Genomic DNA, 18,925 nt, shown 5'->3' on the forward strand with positions numbered 1-18,925 from the left:
CAATGAAAATCATGAAGTCATGAATCTGAGTGATTTGGAGCTGCTCTGTTTATAAGCAGATATTCAAGACAACATTTTTGGAAGGCAGCCACCAGAGTGTACTGTATTACAAAATAAATCACACTAAAAAGATGCTCCCTGTCAAGATGGAGATACTTTTAGAAAAGATCAGTTACAGAAACCATCACATTTATGTGACTATTTCTACCTTTGTTAGTGACACAGGCTTATTTCATATACACGGTAAAATCCCAGATGAATTCCTCTAATATTTCGCACAGATCACAATACCACAGGCTCTTAAATCTAGCGGAGAGGTCTCATTTTTATGTGCAATGAAGTACATTTGAGGCATGATCTTCCTCTAACAGGTCTGAAATGATCTCCATCTCAGCTCCTTAGGGAGTGTGTTGAAATTCAGCCATTTAAAAGATCTTTTGCTATTGTTTCATCTGCTCTGAAGTCTCATAAATATTATCAGCTCTGAATTTCTGGAAAGGGACAATTTTGAGACATAGTCCCTTCAGGAGTAACAATACAACCTGACTAGAATACAACCTCATCCTAAATTCTCATGTATTTTGGTCTAAGTGCAGCCAACAATATTGGCAACAGAAGGTACAGTGCAAGGATAGAAGATAAGGCGTACAACTGAAGTGGCAAACCTCCCACTTCATCAATAAACTGAAGTAGATACCTTGCCTAGGGATATGATTTCAATGCATGCTGCAGCAACAGGCAAAGATGTGTAGCTTTAAAATGAGTCAGCATAGATAGTGAAAAACTTCTGCCACAGGGACTTTGCTTTGTACAGGCTATTTCATATTGCTAAGAAAAGGTAATTTATCTCAGTATATTAGCCCCTTTAAAGCTTTCTCCAGACTGAAAGATTAGTTGAGAGACAGACATAAACTGCTTACAGCATGTGTATTTACATTTTGACATTGTGAAGCAAACAAATTACCACGGGTAGTTCATGAGAGCTCTTCAGACATTTCACAGGTAGCTTAAAGCTGGATTGAACATGTCTACACTATTTTTGCAGGTATAGAAGTATAGGCACAATTTGAGACACTGGCTTAGAACAATATCCCTAACCACGTATGGATGAAATAATGGTTAACCATTACCTAGAATATAGATTGATTTAACGAAGGATGGAATTCAAATCCAGTTGCAGACACCTCTGTATAGTAGAAGTGATGTGTTAACTGAGGGTCTAAACTCTCATCATATCTCATGGAGACAGAGGATTCAGTTCAGTTACTTGCGTGAAGATATCCAGCAACTTTTTTGCATGCAGGGATCTAACTACCTGTCCTAGCTTGCTGCTGACTCTCCAATAGGGCACAATCTCACAGAGATCCTGTGCTACAGCTGTTAGCCCCAGCAGTACACCTCAGCTTCTCCAGTGCATTTTATCCAGTGGCACTGGATTTGTATGTTTTTGAGAACTGAATAGAGGTCCTAGTTGATACAGGCAGTGAAGTCTAGAAAGCTATTCAAAAAATCAGTGCATATCCATTTTCATATCCAACTCTCATATCCATTGAGAGTTCTCTCAATTCAGCTGACTTTATCACCCAGAACTCCACAATGGGAGACACTGCTCACATGCAAATGCCTACCTTCTAGGCACATAGCTGGATTTCTGAATTTGTCCCTGAATTCATCTCTGTTCACATGCTAGTTTTTAAACATAACCTAGTGTGAAATAAGAAGCCAAAAATCACAACTTCTTCAATGTTATTGAGTCAATCAAGCTAAAACTCAGCAAAGAAACTGTTTTAGAAAGCAGCCCATTAACACTGGTCCCCATCCATTCTTAAGGTACTGGGGAAGAGCAGGTCTCCTGGGTAGAAAGCAGAAGAATCAAGCTTCTTTTTCCAAATATAAAGTCATCTCTCTTCATGTTCAAAGCAGAAAGGACATAAGGAAGTGAATCGCATCTGTGTAATCAAATTTTTCAACTAAGATCTGAACAAGTATGGCTGCTTTCCATATTTTCCTTTAGGGTACTAATACAAATTGCTTCTACACAGCAGGCTGAACCTTCTGTTTCTTCTCAACAGCTTGTACATTGCTTCTTTCCCAGTGCAAAAATCATAGTCTCATCTGGGCAGCTAATACTGTAATAATAGCAACAATAATTATCTAGATTTTATGAAGAATAGTAGTATTCATAAGAAATATGGGCAACGCAAGACTTAGTACTTTGTTAATTCCACAATCCTTAAGCATGTAGTATGGAACATCAATTACACAATAGTTTCCATTAAATAAAATATTACTTGTTTCTTTAATTAAAATGTGTGTATTATAAGTCTACTTTTTAAGACGTCTAACATAGTATTGACTGCAAATTCAGAGTAATGCTTCATGTTACAGTGAGAATAGTATTTCACTTCTCCTAAAAGTGTTTTAAGGACAATCATAAATAGAATGCAAAGGGATGTATTTTAATTTTTTAAAGAAACATTGGATTTGTGTGTGTTTTCCTGTGTTTTATCATGGCACTATCAACCACTGGCATTACTTTGGAATACTATACAAATGAATTAAATTAAGGAAACAGAGCTATTAGGAGAAAATATGCAGCTAAAAGTACTCCTTCATTTTTCTTCATGCTAAATCTGATCTTACTAACAAGCAGGTGCAAGTCTTCACACTACAACCACGAACAACAAAGAAGCATGCTGTCCTCATTTTTCCTCTAATTATTATTTGTTTTAAATCATGTTATCTCCCATTTGTTTTATGTGATATTCACCATAATTCCTTTTTATTCTTTTCAAGTTTATTGTAGTCATGGAAATCCAAGTACAATCTTTTTGTCTCCCACGTTACACAAAAGTAATCTATTGGAATATGGCATATGCCACGATATGAGGAATGTACCCCAGTTGAATTCTTCAGTCAAAATAATTACCTACCTATGTCAAACTCTGTGAACATTCTCTGAAGTGAATTACTCCCACTGTCATTACTAAGTGCAGCAATGACAAGTCATAGCCAAAAAGCCACATTTATATACTTTAGGTAGGTAATGTCCTTAACAATTTTGCTGTTCTTTACCAGGGTAAAGGATGCCTGAAAGCAGTCTATAATTATACAAACAGGTAAAGCACCAAGCATCTAATGAAATGTTCTTAATGGCATTTGTTTTCCAGTTACCCTCGTTATCAAAGAGTATAAAATCCATTTAGTGGACAACAGAATGCAGTTCTGCCAAAACATAAGTCATGGTCATTGCATTTGAAAGTGACTTACTGAACCCAAGCGGCTCAATTTGCTTCTTCTTTACACATTCTAAAATGACATAAAGGAAAAATAATAAAAAGTAGAAACAAAATCTACCCTCAAATTTAACAGAAGATGGATTTTCTACCTGAAAATTTTAACAGAAGGGCAGACAGACACATGGACAGATGACACTTAATGGTAACTTTTTTAGATCTGTCATTTCAAAGATGAATGAATTTCACAGAATTAGATAAAGTAATGAAGCCAAATGTTTATTTTTTGATCAATAAGTGATTTGCTGTGTGGTCTCTATAGTGTTTTGAAAATACACAACACAACACCATTACATCAGATAATGAATACTTTATGAATATTTTTGATAGACTCTCTTTTATAAAACTGCAGATTTGCAAGCAATTGTAAGCAAGGTGTACTACCTTAAAAACATTGTTAAAAACCTTGGAAAAGAGTGGTTTAAGGATCCAAGAAATTTTTTCCTCAGTCACTGTCCCCTGCTTGACTTACACCACTCACCTAAGCTTAACTTTATAAAGTTTGTAGATAGATGTGCAAAAGTAAAATTAAATCACCAGTAGATTTTATAATCCTATTCCTTCAATTAAAGAGATCATTAGGTATATGTGCAAGGTATTAATTAAATCACTGATAGGTTATATAATCTCACTTCTCCTAGTCAATGAATCTTTTCCAATATATTATAATATTATTATATCATCATATATGCTTCTCTGAATCATGCTAACCTCTACAAAATGTGAATGCTGCTGAAAGTACAGTCGGACAAGGATTATAATCTACACATTAATAGTCAAACTACCACTTAGGAAGCATGACAGAGGAAGTTTGTGACTTGCTATTTAGTTATAAAAAGTGAAAGCAAAGAGAATCTTCTGTTTAATAAAGAGCAGAACATCTGCCCACCTGGAAATATTCCTTATAGGAACTCTCACACTATGATACCTACACCACTATTTTCTCACAAAATAACCTTTTGTATTGGAAGGGAAATGTTTGTTTTCTGACAATTGTAATGAATTACGATGATTTCAAAAGATATTTTCTCAGTTTAGAGAGAGATTCATTAGTGCTAATAAAATACCCATCAAGATAAAACCAGGCCCCTGTGATGCTCTCTATGAGTTTAACACGTTAAAAATTCACAAAATGTTGATAAGAATATTAAAGCCTGCTGCTTCTCTTTAACTCCTGTAACCAATACACCATTCTACTAACACAGAACATGTTAAAATGACAGGTCTTATGAAAGGGAAGAAAAATAAAAAAACTTCAGGCTTCTTAAACAGGAGTCCTTTGTTTTAAAAAATCTTCAAATCAAATAAAATTTGCATTATAACATTATTTATAAAATAACAAAAGGTGAAACTATCTTGAGTTACAGAACCTTCTTTGTGGAATAGAGTTGCCTTTAGGATAGGGCTGAATACTTTGCAGAACGTATCTTTGTGACAGTTCTAATTTTTATAAAGGAACACAAGAAATTTTCAAGCTTTTAACAAAAACAAAAATAAATGAAACAAACTAAAAGAAAACACCCCAAGACAACACCAAACACACAAAGGAAATAAATATAAAATGCTCACTGAGTAGACAGCAATAGAACTGATTTTTCAGTCCTAACTTGTTTCTTGACTCATGGAAAAAAAGGTTGTGTATCTTGATCAGAACTTCACAGTTTCAGTCCCACTAGAAAGTAATATTCATCAATATTTCTTTTATTATGTGCTAGTGTTAGTAATATGGGATCTGGCCCGAATCAGCCAATATTATATGCTTTTATTAGTCTTGGGAGGCCAAATCCAGCAAACATAAATGCATATGTGTAACTTTACTCAGGCTAGTAGTCTGATTGACTTCATAATGAGTTAACATGTAAATATATTCAGCCACACATCTAAGCATTTGCAGGATCTGTCACAGGTTTCCTGACAGCAGTCTTTCCAGGGACCTCGGAGGCCCTGGACTTGGATACTGAAGCCTAAGAAACTTTTCTTGTGGTATAGAAGTCTAAATCTGAAAACCCATTCATGCACACAAGTTCAGCTGCTTCTTTTTTCCAGCAGCACCACCAGCTGGAGCACCTAAGCTATTAGGGCCAAATTCTGAAAGTAATTATTGTGAGAGAATAATTCACAACTAACATTGCTAAAATACCTCAATTGTTGCTTGCCTTTACAGTATTTCACAGGAGCCTTCCTGTTTTGGAGAGCACGTTACAAGTTACCCTCAAGATATCAGGCTGGCTGTAAGGAGTCAGTTCTGTAGGGTGTCAGGTCTGCAAACACACCGTAGGGGTTTCCTCACTTACTCCCACTTCAAAGAAGCATTAAGAACAATTTCTCTTTATTACAGATTTTAACTAGATTTCTTTCCCCTGTGATGATTAATTAGGCATTTGTTACAATTTGCCTTCTTTCCACCTCCAAGAGTAAATGTCCCCTTCTGCTAATCAGACACAAACAAAATGTTTTGAAAAGTAATCACTTGCTAAAAAAAAAAAAAAAATAAAAAAAATAAATGGAAATTGGGCTTCTGTGTTGTGTGGAATGTACACACATAACACAGTGAAATTTAACACGGGTAAATGATCTGACTACCTCAAAGTGAAATTTTTGCCTTCCTACAGTGGCCTTTCACCCTGCCCTTTCCTCCAATCTGAGGAGAGCTGATGTTGATGGAACATATAATGGCTCCTTTCCTGTGTAGTAAAGTCAGCAATAAAGCTCAGTAATTAAGGTGACCGGGGAGGCCCAGCCCAGCAGGCTAGTGGTGTGGCGAACACTTTCAGAACTTCAAACAATATCAAAGTCACTGAAAAACTGGCCTAGTTCAGGACTGGTTTGAATTAAGCCTCACTTCCACACGCACTTTTCAAATCCAAGCTCAAACAAGAAAGCCAAGGCCTTCTGGATTTCATTAGAGCCAATTATCTTATCTGTTTCATCTCAGGCCTGACCCTAAGGCTGGCAAACAGCTATTCAGTGCGTTTGTGTGGTTGTTTGAGAAAGCCTCCAGCCAGCCAATGGCCTGAGGAACTGCTAATTAAAACACAGTTGCCCCCTGCCTTTAGTGATTAAATATTTTCAAGCTTTTGTAAATAATTTTTCCATTCTTTGCCCCAAGCCTCAGAGGTCCAATACATGCAGTAATTTATTTAGTTTGTCAAAGAATACTGCTGGAAATAAAACTATAATAGAAACTTAGGAAACTCTTATATTTTGCTTAACTTCTGCAAGTGACATTCTACAAGCTTGCAAAACATGTATACCATTTCTTATGTAATTAAGCCTTAATAACCTCATTGTGTTTGAAGTGCTACAGTGTATAACAGGCCCTACATTTTGTTGACAATCATCATGTTTCCTCAGATGTCAACAAGATATGTATGCTCATGGGCTTAATGAGATCATAGACACTGTGGGAGCGATACTGAGCAATATCTATGCTCCTGAGACAGATGGACAGAGGGTGGATCACACTTTCAAAGCCTGCTTTGGGAAGTACTCCTACCAGTAGCATACTTATGTCTGAGTTGACAAAGAGCAGTTCCAGAATACAGGTCCCTGTCACCATGTCCCAGATAAATTCTAATCATAAAAACTTGCATAAAAGAGAAAGAATTTAATGTCTTTCCTCTGGCCTAGAGGACTTAATCCTTCCATCTCTGTTTCAAGTCTTTCAAAAGGGGGACAACACCCCCTTTCACACCATATCAGAGAACCAGATTCTAGTCTGGTTCTACCCTCAGCCCTAGCCTTAGCCTTAGCCAGGGCACCAGCTTGTGTGATCCCATGTCTCACATGCAGCCGTTGTCGCCAGTATCAGGGATGTGTGCCCTCATGGAACATGGAAGGAAGAGGAACAGCTTACGTCTCCCAAACTAATCTTTTAACTCCTTACATCTTACTATTAGCCTTAATGATAACAAACCCATTTGTACTAGTACAGTGTATTGGAAGTACTGCCATGAACAAAACTCCCATTGCATAAGATACTACAAAGAAGGAATAAAAAGATGACTCCTGTCTATATATTCCATGGAGACTTGGGGAACTACAGGGAGAAGCTGAACAAGCTAGAAAATTAGAAGCAATTTTAGCAGTATAGAAATTTCACTACTGCCCAGTTTGTGGGAGGCATATAGCAAAATAGAAATGTAATAAAAGATTTCAAGGAGGTTAATGAAGTAGGCTTGTAACTGCTTATGAGAATACCCTACAAGTATGAACATTACCACCAGAAAAGAAGCGGAAAACCTATACCTAATGTCATGATCTGGAAAATGAAATTCATCAGAGCATTCTGAGAATGACATCGCAATAATAAACAAAATAGCAGAAGTTTAGAAATCACCTTAGCTGGTTATAATGGTAGCATATTCTGTATTTCAGACAAGCTACAGAAAGAATTTGCAAAATATAGACATTGCTGTGTTGTGACTTCCAACAGTCACAGTCACAGTCACAGTCACAGTCACAGTATGCTAGAGATTGGAAGGGACCTCAAAAGATCATCTAATCCAATCCCCCTGCCGGAGCAGGAACACCTAGATAATGTTACACAGGAATGTGTCCAGGTGGGTTTTGAATGTCTCCAGGGAAGGAGACTCCACAATCTCCCTGGGCAGCCTGTTCCAGTGCTCCGTCACCCTCACTGAGAAGAAGTTTCTTCTCAAGTTTAAGTGGAACCTCTTGTGTTCCAGTTTGTACCCATTACCCCTTGTCCTATCATTGTTTGCCACTGAGTAGAGCCTGGCTCCATCCTCGTGACACTCCCCCTTTATATATTTATATACACTAATAAGGTCACCCCTCAGTCTCCTCTTCTCTAAACTATACCCAGCTCCCTCAGTCTTTCCTCATAAGGGAGATGCTCCACTCCCTTAATTATCTTAGTTGCCCTGCGCTGGACTCTTTCCAGCAGGTCCCTGTCCTTCTTGAACTGAGAGGCCCAGAGAAACAGAGAAAGTCAAAGATAACACAAGAACTTGTCAGACTGTCAGATAGAAAATGGTTTTGCCTATAGAGAGTGGCAGCAGGAAGCAGTAAGAATGGCTTGGGGGTAAAAGTGTGGTAAGGTTGAGTTTGAACAAAAGACAAATTTGCCCAATTAGTATATTGTAAAGTTATTATAGATTTTCATAATGTAGAGGAGACATACCTAGAACAGAGAAGTAATTCTCTGTCAAACAGTAACTGGATATGCATTTTGGGTTCACTGTCCTCTAGACAGACACAAAGAAATAGAAGGGACCAAGACCAAAAGCAGAATGTCACAGAATCACTGAAGAAAGCTTAAGGAGTAAAATGTTGATTCTTCCAAAAGATAATTAAAGGAGCTATTTGAAATCTTGGCTGGAGGCCAGGCGCTACCGAACATGGAAGCCAAGGAAGGATGAATTTTCAAGACAAAGATCATCAGGGTCAATAGAAGTGGATGACACACAGGATAAGGAAAATTAAAGTGAAATACAGCCTGATTTTTTGGGCTAGGAGGGGTTTTTGCTAAGAATGTTTCCAGAGGAAAGGAAGCCTGAGGTGGCTGAGATGCTATTTTGAAGATCTAGAATTGATCCAGAGAACAGACAGCAATCTGTAAACTCAACAGTCTTGGGCATAGAGAGGGATAAAAGGAAGATGACAGAGAACTTAGAACTTTTACTCTTCAATGAAACACGCTTGTATCACAAGGGACAAAAGCCTCTTGTGCAGGGAATGAGAGGTTTAATAGAAGAATAAGGGAAGAGGAAAGCTTGTGTATCAAATAGATAGGAAGATAAGAGAGAATGAGGCCTGGTGCCGAGCAAAGAGTTTGAGAAGGAGAGCAGATGAGGAGCTACTGTGTGATCAGAGGCATAGGACAGAGCTGTGGGAGGAAAAAGGGAGTTAGGGCTGCTGTGAAGAATTTGGTGGGTGGTCAAATTATGACTGCAAGAGAGAAAAGTGAAAGGCAAAGGGGCAGGGGAGGGAGTATTTTAAATATTGGAAAATTATGTCTACTGTTTAGTACTATTAGAAAAGCATTTGCAAGACTTTGACATTCTTAAATTTGCTCTGCAAGACCACAAAAAACAACAACAAAAATTCTTATTTTGTTCAGTGATATTTTGCATCGGGGCCAGTGACTGAACTTGACACAGAGCAAGTCAAAATTAATTCAAGAACACTCATCCACTGCATGTTTTCACTTTCAGGGGCAGCTAATACTTCTTAGCAGTGGCCTGATGGTTCAGATTGAGAATGAAATCACTTCCTTCATGATCAGTTGGAAATCACAGGTTGTTTAAGCTGTTACAAACTCTACATTTCTTTTCCTGGTTTTGCTTGCAGTTCCTAAGAAGAAATATATTGAAAATTATGGGTAACCTTTTGAAAGACGTTTTCGTTGTAGAACAAAATGAGGTAAATGAGCAGATAATAAATTGCCATTTTCAGATCCAAGAGGAATCAGTTTCCATAGAGAGTTCATCACATAGGCAGTGAAGCAGATTTTAATGAAGCATGAGGAGTGAGAAGTCCCTGAGACATAGGAAATGAAGCACTTACAGAGGTTTAACAACAATACTTTCTTCATCTGTAAATATCTTTATTGAAGACATGGGAGGGTTGGATTGGATAGGGAGATAATTAGCCCCCATTCGCCCATCAGCCTAATAAGCCTGTAGATGTAATGACTGTACTTTTCAAAGGGAAACTTCTTTTAAGGGGAGGATGGGAGTCTGACATCAAAGGCATTAACTTCAGATGTGATGAGGTCAGGTTCGAGTACCTGATTTGTAAGAATAGAGGACAAGAAATTTTTTTGAATCATTCAGGGAATGGATTTTTCACTGAAGGTTTTCTTGCTTCCTAGGGTAATGTCCTCACCATAAGGCTAGAAAGGAACACTGTCATGAAAGGCTTTGAAACGCACACTTAGTTGTTTTCTTGGAAAATTTCAAATAGTTTTGGTTTTGTTCCAGTGTAGAAAAAAATCACATGTCAAAACCACTGACAGTTGCTATTTACTGGAATTACTGTCTTTGGTCATCTCTACTTAGTAATGCACACCCTGGACAGGAGTGAAAAGCAGCAGAGACCAGCTGATTTACTGTAAGGGATTAAAAAAACCAAATAAGCTTCTTCTTCCCTTCAGCCCTCAACTTTGTATCATCTGATAAGCATGTACGCTCCTATGCATGACATAGGAGAAATGCACCCCAGATGTAGATATTTTTCAGCCTGGTTTTATACTGTGTTGAGATTTGTTTGGTTCAATTTTCATAATATTTTGTAATAAATTAATAATTTTGGTGGCTTTATTTTAACACCTGACATAAATATGGCTAGAACACTTGTAGGAGTTAAATATATGAATCACCTACTGAAATACTTTGAAAGCTTATTTTTATTTCAAGATATAACAACTCATGAAGCTGCTGGCATATAATCTTAAATATTTGATTGCTTAATTAGGTTAAATATTGTCACAGTATCTAAGATAAGATCCTGAAACATTTACTTGGCGAAGAGCCTCTGCTTTCACAAACTCTTTTAACAACGACTTTTGCAGGAAGCTACTATTTTATATAAGTAACAACACTACATCATAGCAATGACTTATTCTGGTATGCAGAATTGAGATTTGCATTACTTAATGACACAAATGATCAGTTTACTTCTGAATCCTGACCCTAGTATATGTGATCACAGGACAAAGGCTCCATTTTGCATGAAAAAATGTACAAATATACCAAACATGATTTCAAGGACTGAACGTTTTTCTTATATTATCTGTAAGAAACAGTGTCTAGGAGTTTGAAGTCTGATGGATTCCCTCACACTGGGAAGCAATTTATTCTGCAAGAAGCTGCATCTATTTGATGTGATTACTGGTGGCCCAAGCACTACTGTTACTACCACATAATCATGAGTCATAGACCTCCATGAACTTTTTCATTAGATATCCATTTTTGAGACTTTTATATTTTCATAGTTTTAAACATCTCTCCACAAGACTAAAAGCTGACTTAAAAAATGTAATAAAATACTCAGTTGGGGCTCCAACAATATCCAGTAATAAGAAACCTAATAAGATCTTGCAGGTCTGAGCAGAGTGCTATTCAGCAAAATTCAGGATTTCAAAATCTGACTCTTGCCAGATTTTTCTATTTTTCTTCAGAATTATTGGAGCTTTATTTGCTAGAATATACTTTCTATGAAAAATACTTATTTCTTTCATTCAATTACTTTGTGGCTAAAATGTAGCACCTTAATCATTAAAAAATATCTCCAAGGAGTTACTGGTCCAAAACAATGAGGACATCTATAAGCAGAGGCATACCCTGGAGGTACCCACACAAACTTACACTGAGACACAGGTGCGTGAGCACACAGAACTTCACAATACTTCTTTGCAATCCTGCTTATATTTGAAAGGAGCAAAATAAACTCCCACTTCTTTTTCTTCTTTAGGAATTAAAAGAAGAATAGTGGAGGTCTCATTAGCTAAGCCGGGTAAAGAAAGCATTAATCAGAACCGTGTAGCTGAAAGACCTCTGTTTCTGCTGTTCTTGAAACAACACTTCTGTCTGATTCTGGATAATGGGCTTTTAATAAAAATATCCACCAAAGGAAAACAATTAAACAATACATAAAGCACCAGGGTGCAATCTAGTGGTTCTGTTACAGTCTGGAGCTGTTCCAGCAGAGAACATGTGGATATTTTTTACAGGCTACAGTGTAGTTCTCAAAAGTTATTATAAAACAGCAAAATTTAAATTGGGGCTGGATATCTATACAGTTGGCTCAGTGTTGCTGTAGGACTTTTAATTCAGACCTGACATTTATCTCTGTTGAAATGCCACAGATATTCTGACTTTTAGGAAAAAAATACCTTCTGTGCTCTTGCTGCTGTTTAACTTCTTCCAGGATCTTTGTGGTGATATTTCTCACCTTTACATCAATGTATTTGACAATATGGCAAGTCTTTATCCATACACCTTTATTCTTTCATCTCTCTGGCTCGACAAAAAATGGAAAACGGTTATATTGGAAAAGAGCTAAGGTACGTTTCAGTACTTTGAAACTACAGGCCATGTATGGCTTGGGGTTTTAATCAAATAGTTTTTAACCTGAACCACATAAACCTGACACATGCTATATTTTATTATCCTTTCTCCTCCACCGCCTACTCTGCCTTGTCTATGAAAGAAACTGTGCATCTGTAGAAAAGTAAACTGACACTAATTAATTTCTGTAATGAAAGATTTCATTCAGTGAAAGAGAGGAGCATCATATGCAGTTTTAAAAATCCTTGTACAGTAAAAGTGAAAATTTATGGTAGTTTGGTGAGAAGAAGTTAGATTTTTCCAAATAAAAATAAACAAGTAGGAAGAACAAGAGGTCGCAGGTTATAAACACTGTTGCCAGTTTTAGTTTTATGGTGAACTTTGAAGTACAAAAAAATGTTGAAAAACTGTTTATACCAGTGTTTCAAATGCTTTTAACTCTGCTTCTCCATTTCCTAAGGACTCTGTCCCTATCCCCACGATACCAATCATCTGAACGCTCAGAACATTTGTCAAGAAACAAGAAAAAAGCATGAAAATTTACCATTATTATAAACCCTCCCCCACCACACTCAGAAAAATATTCGAAAGCCACAAATCCTCAGGACTATTTAATATTTACACATGAAACTTGTACTCTAAGCAGATTTAAAAAATATTAGTCCAAGCAAACTTCTACCTTCTTCAAACTTCTTCAAAAGGAACTGCTCGTGCACTCCTAAGACATCTTTTTATAGCTATTTGGTGTACCTTTCTTTGAATTCGCCTAAGACATTTTCTACATCAGACGGGAAAAGAAAGATATCACTGGTTAAAATGCTCATTTTTAAGGGATACTTGGAAGAAGTAGACAAAATCAGATATTAAAAACTGATTGAAACTGTTAACTTATGACTCTGAAGAATGCTGTGGGTGACTGAGGGCAAACTATATACATCTATACAGAAATCATTGTATAGATTTCCTAGAGTTTCCATGACTGTGTTCTGTTCAGCTATACTTTTCTTCATAAAAGCAGTACTATGCCTATGACAGTGCAGAAGGATTGCGGATGATTAGCACTCTCAATAATGTCCATCTACATTTGAGTAAATCATTACCTGTCTGTCATACATATGACTCAGAGATTCTGCCTTCCTCTTTGTGCATGGAATGCTGAATACACTGCTGTCAGCAAATAGGAAGAAGAAAGAGCAATAGCTGGGATAATCTTTATGAGTTATTGTAAAGCAAAATACTGAGAAATAATTTATTTCCATCAGTATATACGAACATGGCATTTTGCTTGTCTGAAGCTATTGCTAATGGAGTTCACTGATGACATAATACAGTTCTGAAGATGTTAGTTCTTTCTCCTTGACTCATGAGTCTTTTCTTGACTCATGAGACTGCGCAGCTAACTTGGCTTTTTTATTTCCTCTCCCACGCTTTTGTCTTTTTATCTCTTAATATTTGAAGCAGAAACTGGGTCTTACCATATTTTTTTTTTGACCCAGTCTAGCATAATACAGCCTCACCAGCAGCCCCTGGAGATTACAGTCATAAAAATTAATAACATTAAGTTATGGGTACTTAAAATTATTGTTTAAAAGAACATTTTTTTCTCAAAAGCTATTCTTGGTGGAATTCATCAAACATTATCACAGTACACCACTGTTCTATGACTTGCTGTAAATAGGTAGAGCCAGGAAAAATGTTGATTTTTGTGTCTTACATTCTTTTGCTTACCAGAAACTAGATTTCTACTTAGTTATGCAATACTGCAGAATAGTGGTGTCAAAAAAAGCCATGATAATAATCAAAATAATATAAATTGATGGTTCGCCCTCATGTGGTGTATTTAGCTCATTTCTATAAAATAGCAGAGTTTCAGAGATGAGCAATTAAAATGACTTGGCAACTGGAAATATTTCTAAATGAAGAGAGATTGAAAAGACCAGAAATATTGTAGTTTGAGAGAATACAAATAGGAAAGGAAATGACACAGATAATGCAATATATTTAAATAATAAATATGGATAGCCAAGAATAAGCATTTCATCTACACATGTAATACATGAACAAACAGACATTTAATGAAAGTGGAAGCCTAATAATTTGAGCTGAAACAAAGAACTTTTTTTTCAGACACACATTAAGACCATTAAATTCAATACCAATAGGATACACAGAAAATTAGTTATCTCCAATTCCTTAATGAACAAAAAGTTATAAAAGTGAAATTTAAAGGCAAATTAAAATAATATATACAAATACACTGTCTATGTATACTTATATGAAAAAAATAAGGAAAATACAGCCATATAATGTTTTCCATAGGGTTTATGTATCAAACTGTAATTTAAAGAGTCAAAAAATTCATATCAGTATCTATGCTGAAACAGAAGAATATGAAAAGAAGAATATATTTTAAAACCAACAAAAGTACATTTACGAAGTTTTTCATTTGAAGTGTCAAATTTAAATGTCATCAGATCAGAAAATATAAAAATAAGACACAAAAAGGGTTGGTATACATCAGTGCAATCTCTCAAATAAATTTAACTATTATGTTTAAGTCCACAAGTCTGCAATGAATATATCAGAATTCAAAATACAGAATTTTAGGCACATTTATTTTCTCCCCAAACAAGCACTGAGAATTGTAACATAGAGTGTAGATTTTCTGCACAACTTTTCTTTCATTTTTACATTTCACTTTAACATATAGGTTTTCAAGTAGGATTTTTAATTTTGAATTCTTTTTAGATAATTTTTTTTGACAATTATAAATTTTGTCCTATATTTTAAATTGAATCATGGATATAAGTCATCCTTAACTGTGACTTAACATCTCCTATGTTTTTTGAATTTGCTCACCTCCTTAAAGTCATACATGTGTCTGCTAAAAATTGGAACTCAAAGATAATATTATCATGAGTTATTTCTAATCATTCCAAGAAGCACACACACACATACGTTTCATTTTATGTAAGCTTTTATGGCCAGGTTCATTGATATGCTGTGGCTGTTTTATGCTCCTCTGGAGTAGAGAAAAGCAGCCAGTGCATACTGGCTGGTTAAGCTAAATTTACAGCTCCTTTGTTAAATAGAAGCAGTGCAAAGCAGTTGGAAGGCACACCCCAGTCTCATTCTGCCTCTTGCTTCTCCCTGACTCTCCTAAACACTCACATTTGTTCCCACTGCATCCTGCATCTTCTATATTCTGCTCTATAGAAGCACATCTCGCCTGTCTTCTGTAAACTCCAAGTATATACCTATACATGTGTGCATGTACAACACAGACCTAAGCCTCTGTCTGCTGCCTCCTTCACTGAGCCCATCTGGTAAAATGCGGAGCTTATGAAAATAATTATTTGAACATTAGTAGTCGACTATTGCTCTTATTTTTTCTATAACTGTTGGCAGAAGAGACTGGATTACATCCTCATAAACTCATGTAGAATTATCCTCTTAGAAAAGAGCTACCATCTTCTATTGCTTTCAAAGAGATAAAAGCAAATTCAACCTGAATAGATGGCAGTAAATGATGAAACAAAACTCTCTGAAGGGAAGGATACATGAAGTCTTGAAAATAATGAACTGTGCTTTGGTTAACAGGGGAAGAGATACTTGCACTTTAGAAAAAAGGACATTATTTCAAGGTTTTTTGTAGACAAGTTGCTTAACTATGGTAAACCTCAAACAAAACTTTTCTGGAAAAATTAAAAGGTACAGTGATTCAATTACTACACTTCCATTCTAGAGAAACTTCTCTCTCCTACATTTTACACTATGTCCTTGCAGTTAGCACAGGCAAATATATTTTCTTAGTAGCAATGGGAAAGAAATGGAAAGGAAAATGTATTCTTTTATACATGAAAGAGCAGTCTTCATCTTCAATCCAGTTACAGACATTAAAATTTCATTTTGTACTAGAGTTAGTTTAAAAATACAATAAAGTCTCTTCATGTAGCACTGAAATTAAAATGGCAAACACAAACCAGCACCATAATTTTTCCTGTTTCACAATAGAGTCCCAAAGGAGCCACTCACTCATCATGCCTTTGAAGTGATTATTCTGTTATGCCTCTAAATCATATTCAAATTTTCTGCATTTTTACACATGAAAGTTGCTTTTCCCTGAAGAAATAGAAATATTTTCTCTTGGACAGTGTGGCGGAAGAGTGAGGTGGGATCTCATTCAGTCCCAACAAGATGTACTTAAAATAGATTAATCTAGCCATTTATGCAGTGTAAAATAAGTAATATTCAGCTCCCTATATGTGTATGTATGTAAATACTTATATTGTTCTACAAATAAATTCTGGCCCATGAACAATATACCTGATATCAACTACATCATCATATATAATACATTATTATAGACAAAACTCTGAGTCAGAAAAAAGCCTCCCTCTCTATTTCTGTGGACATCATTCAGAAGAATGTGAAATTTGACAGTCAATCAAGCAGTAACAAGCTACCTAGTGTCATGGCTGCTGACACTTCAAATATGTGCTTGGTGCAATTCTGGAAAGAAACTAGGGCTCTGCTGGTGAGAAAGTGAAGGTTATATGTACCCCCTAGGGAGCTTTAGATGATTTTAATGCAAATTTCTCAGTTCCTAAGAACTCAAAGGGTTAGGCTTTCAAGGCAGACAGAAAACAGGAAATTTCAGCTTCTTACCATACAGTCTCCACCTATCTGTAAACTTACTCACACCTTGGATATTTTGCAGAGGACCTTCACCAACCATCTCTCCTGACTTTGCTAGGGATTGAAAACTGCATAACCTCTTTGTCTACTGGGGAGTAGGTATGAAGAGAAAATCTCTCCATTTTGTCCCTTGTTTTTGTCTTAAAATTGAGGATGTTCAATATTTTACCCATCCCTTAGATTGGATCTTCGATCTTCCCTGCAAATGTGTCTCTAAAATCAATGTATCTAAAAAGAAAAAAAAACAAAAAAAAACGGGAGGAGGGGAATCAAGCCTATTTTCCTATCTACATAACTCACTGTTTATTTTCCTAAAATCTGACCTGTTGCAGGTCAAAACTCCAAAACAACAGCTGACTTGTGGGGGTATTTCAGCAGCTCTTCTCCTGAAATTCTTGAAGCCTGTACTTTTCTATCTATGGCTAAATGACTGAACTGTGGATCTCTCTTGACTGTCGCTCAATTCTGGCAAAACTGAGAACTCAGGCTACATGACGTTTGAAATTTTGGATAATAGCAGGGCTAGATTCTGTTCCATAGGTTGTCTCTTTACTAGGAGTCATAAATTTAGCTAACATTTAGACCAGATGCACATAAAATAGCTACCTTGTTCTTCTTATGTAAGTTACAGATTTTTCTATTCACCCTTCAAAGTTCCATGCTGTTTGCTTCATTGATCCCCATTCAGATTTGTCATACCAGTCATACCAAATCCATATCAATAATCCCTAGATAGGGCACAATGACTGTGCCCAAGCACAAATGGTCTTAGGGTGTAGGGAAATATTTCCTGTCGATCCTACTGTTTTGGAGAAAAGGAAAACAGTAATAACTATTGTAATCAGTCAACAGCATTATATTAAAAAATACAACCTTCACATTAATTACAACATTAATTGTGAAATTAAATGTATGTATTGAAATTAAATTTTGTACCATCAGCAATTCTTTTAAGGCAGATCTCAACCTTGACTTTGAACTTACCTGCATGAAAATAAATTTTAAATATTAAGTAATAAATTAATTAAAAAATATTTATTATATAAATAAATTAATATATTAAATTAAAAATATTAAAATAAAATTAAAAAATTAAGCATTTATATTAGTGGTATGTCTGCAAATGATTAGCCAGCATGTAGTAGCTTACATGAATTTTATTTTCCTGAATAGTGCTGCTTTACTCAGGAACAGATACTGAAATCCCTTTAAAACTGAAGCAGAGCAATAGGTACAGCAGCAATACTAGCTGCTCCAAACTATTCACTAGCGTGTCTTAAAATAGAACTGCAAAGTACATGTTTGACAAGGCATTATTAAGCCCAGGTATTTGTTGTCAGGATACCAGGGGTGCCAATTATGGTTGCAGTCAGTTACATGAACCTTTTGTTCAATAAGTTGGGACCACCATTCTCCACCGTATCAGATGGCCAGATTACCTATGCCATTACTGGGACAAGTTGGATCCAAACCAAGAATTTTGGGATGATCATACCAGAGGTATTGATAGCAGACACTAATAACAGTGATTTTAACCATCCAGTCCCCTAACTTCAGTAAAAATCTCATCAAAGAATAAGAAAGATCTTGGAAAGAGCTTGAGGAAATACTGAGGAGTACAGACTTTGGAGCCTGCCACTATTTATTTAGACTCTTTTTAAATACAGGCAAATATTGTAAATAATATTGAAACCTTTCCACAGCAACAGTGTGATACTGTGAATGTGTAATGCTGTTTCTGTGTCTAGGGCTTATACTTTGAATTCAGGTGTGTTGTTATCTGATCCTCTGCATATTATTTCATGGACTGCACAGGAATGCTACAGAAAAGATAAAAAATAGGTTTTATATTTTTTGTGATACATTATCAATAGAATATAGTCAAAAGCTATATAA

General features: G+C 36.0%; 1 protein-coding gene across 2 annotated transcripts in view; it reads right to left on the reverse strand.

The window, feature by feature from the left end:
* Nucleotides 1–18,925, reverse strand: part of HDAC9 (histone deacetylase 9) — a 385,460-nt gene that overhangs the window by 73,253 nt on the left and 293,282 nt on the right. The gene's annotated exons all lie outside the window — the stretch shown is intronic.

Source organism: Pezoporus flaviventris, unplaced genomic scaffold, assembly GCF_033815535.1.
Source record: "Pezoporus flaviventris isolate CSIRO_AGI_PZ_B2104156 unplaced genomic scaffold, CSIRO_AGI_Pfla_v1 ptg000055l, whole genome shotgun sequence".
Classification (NCBI taxonomy): Eukaryota; Metazoa; Chordata; class Aves; order Psittaciformes; family Psittacidae; genus Pezoporus; species Pezoporus flaviventris.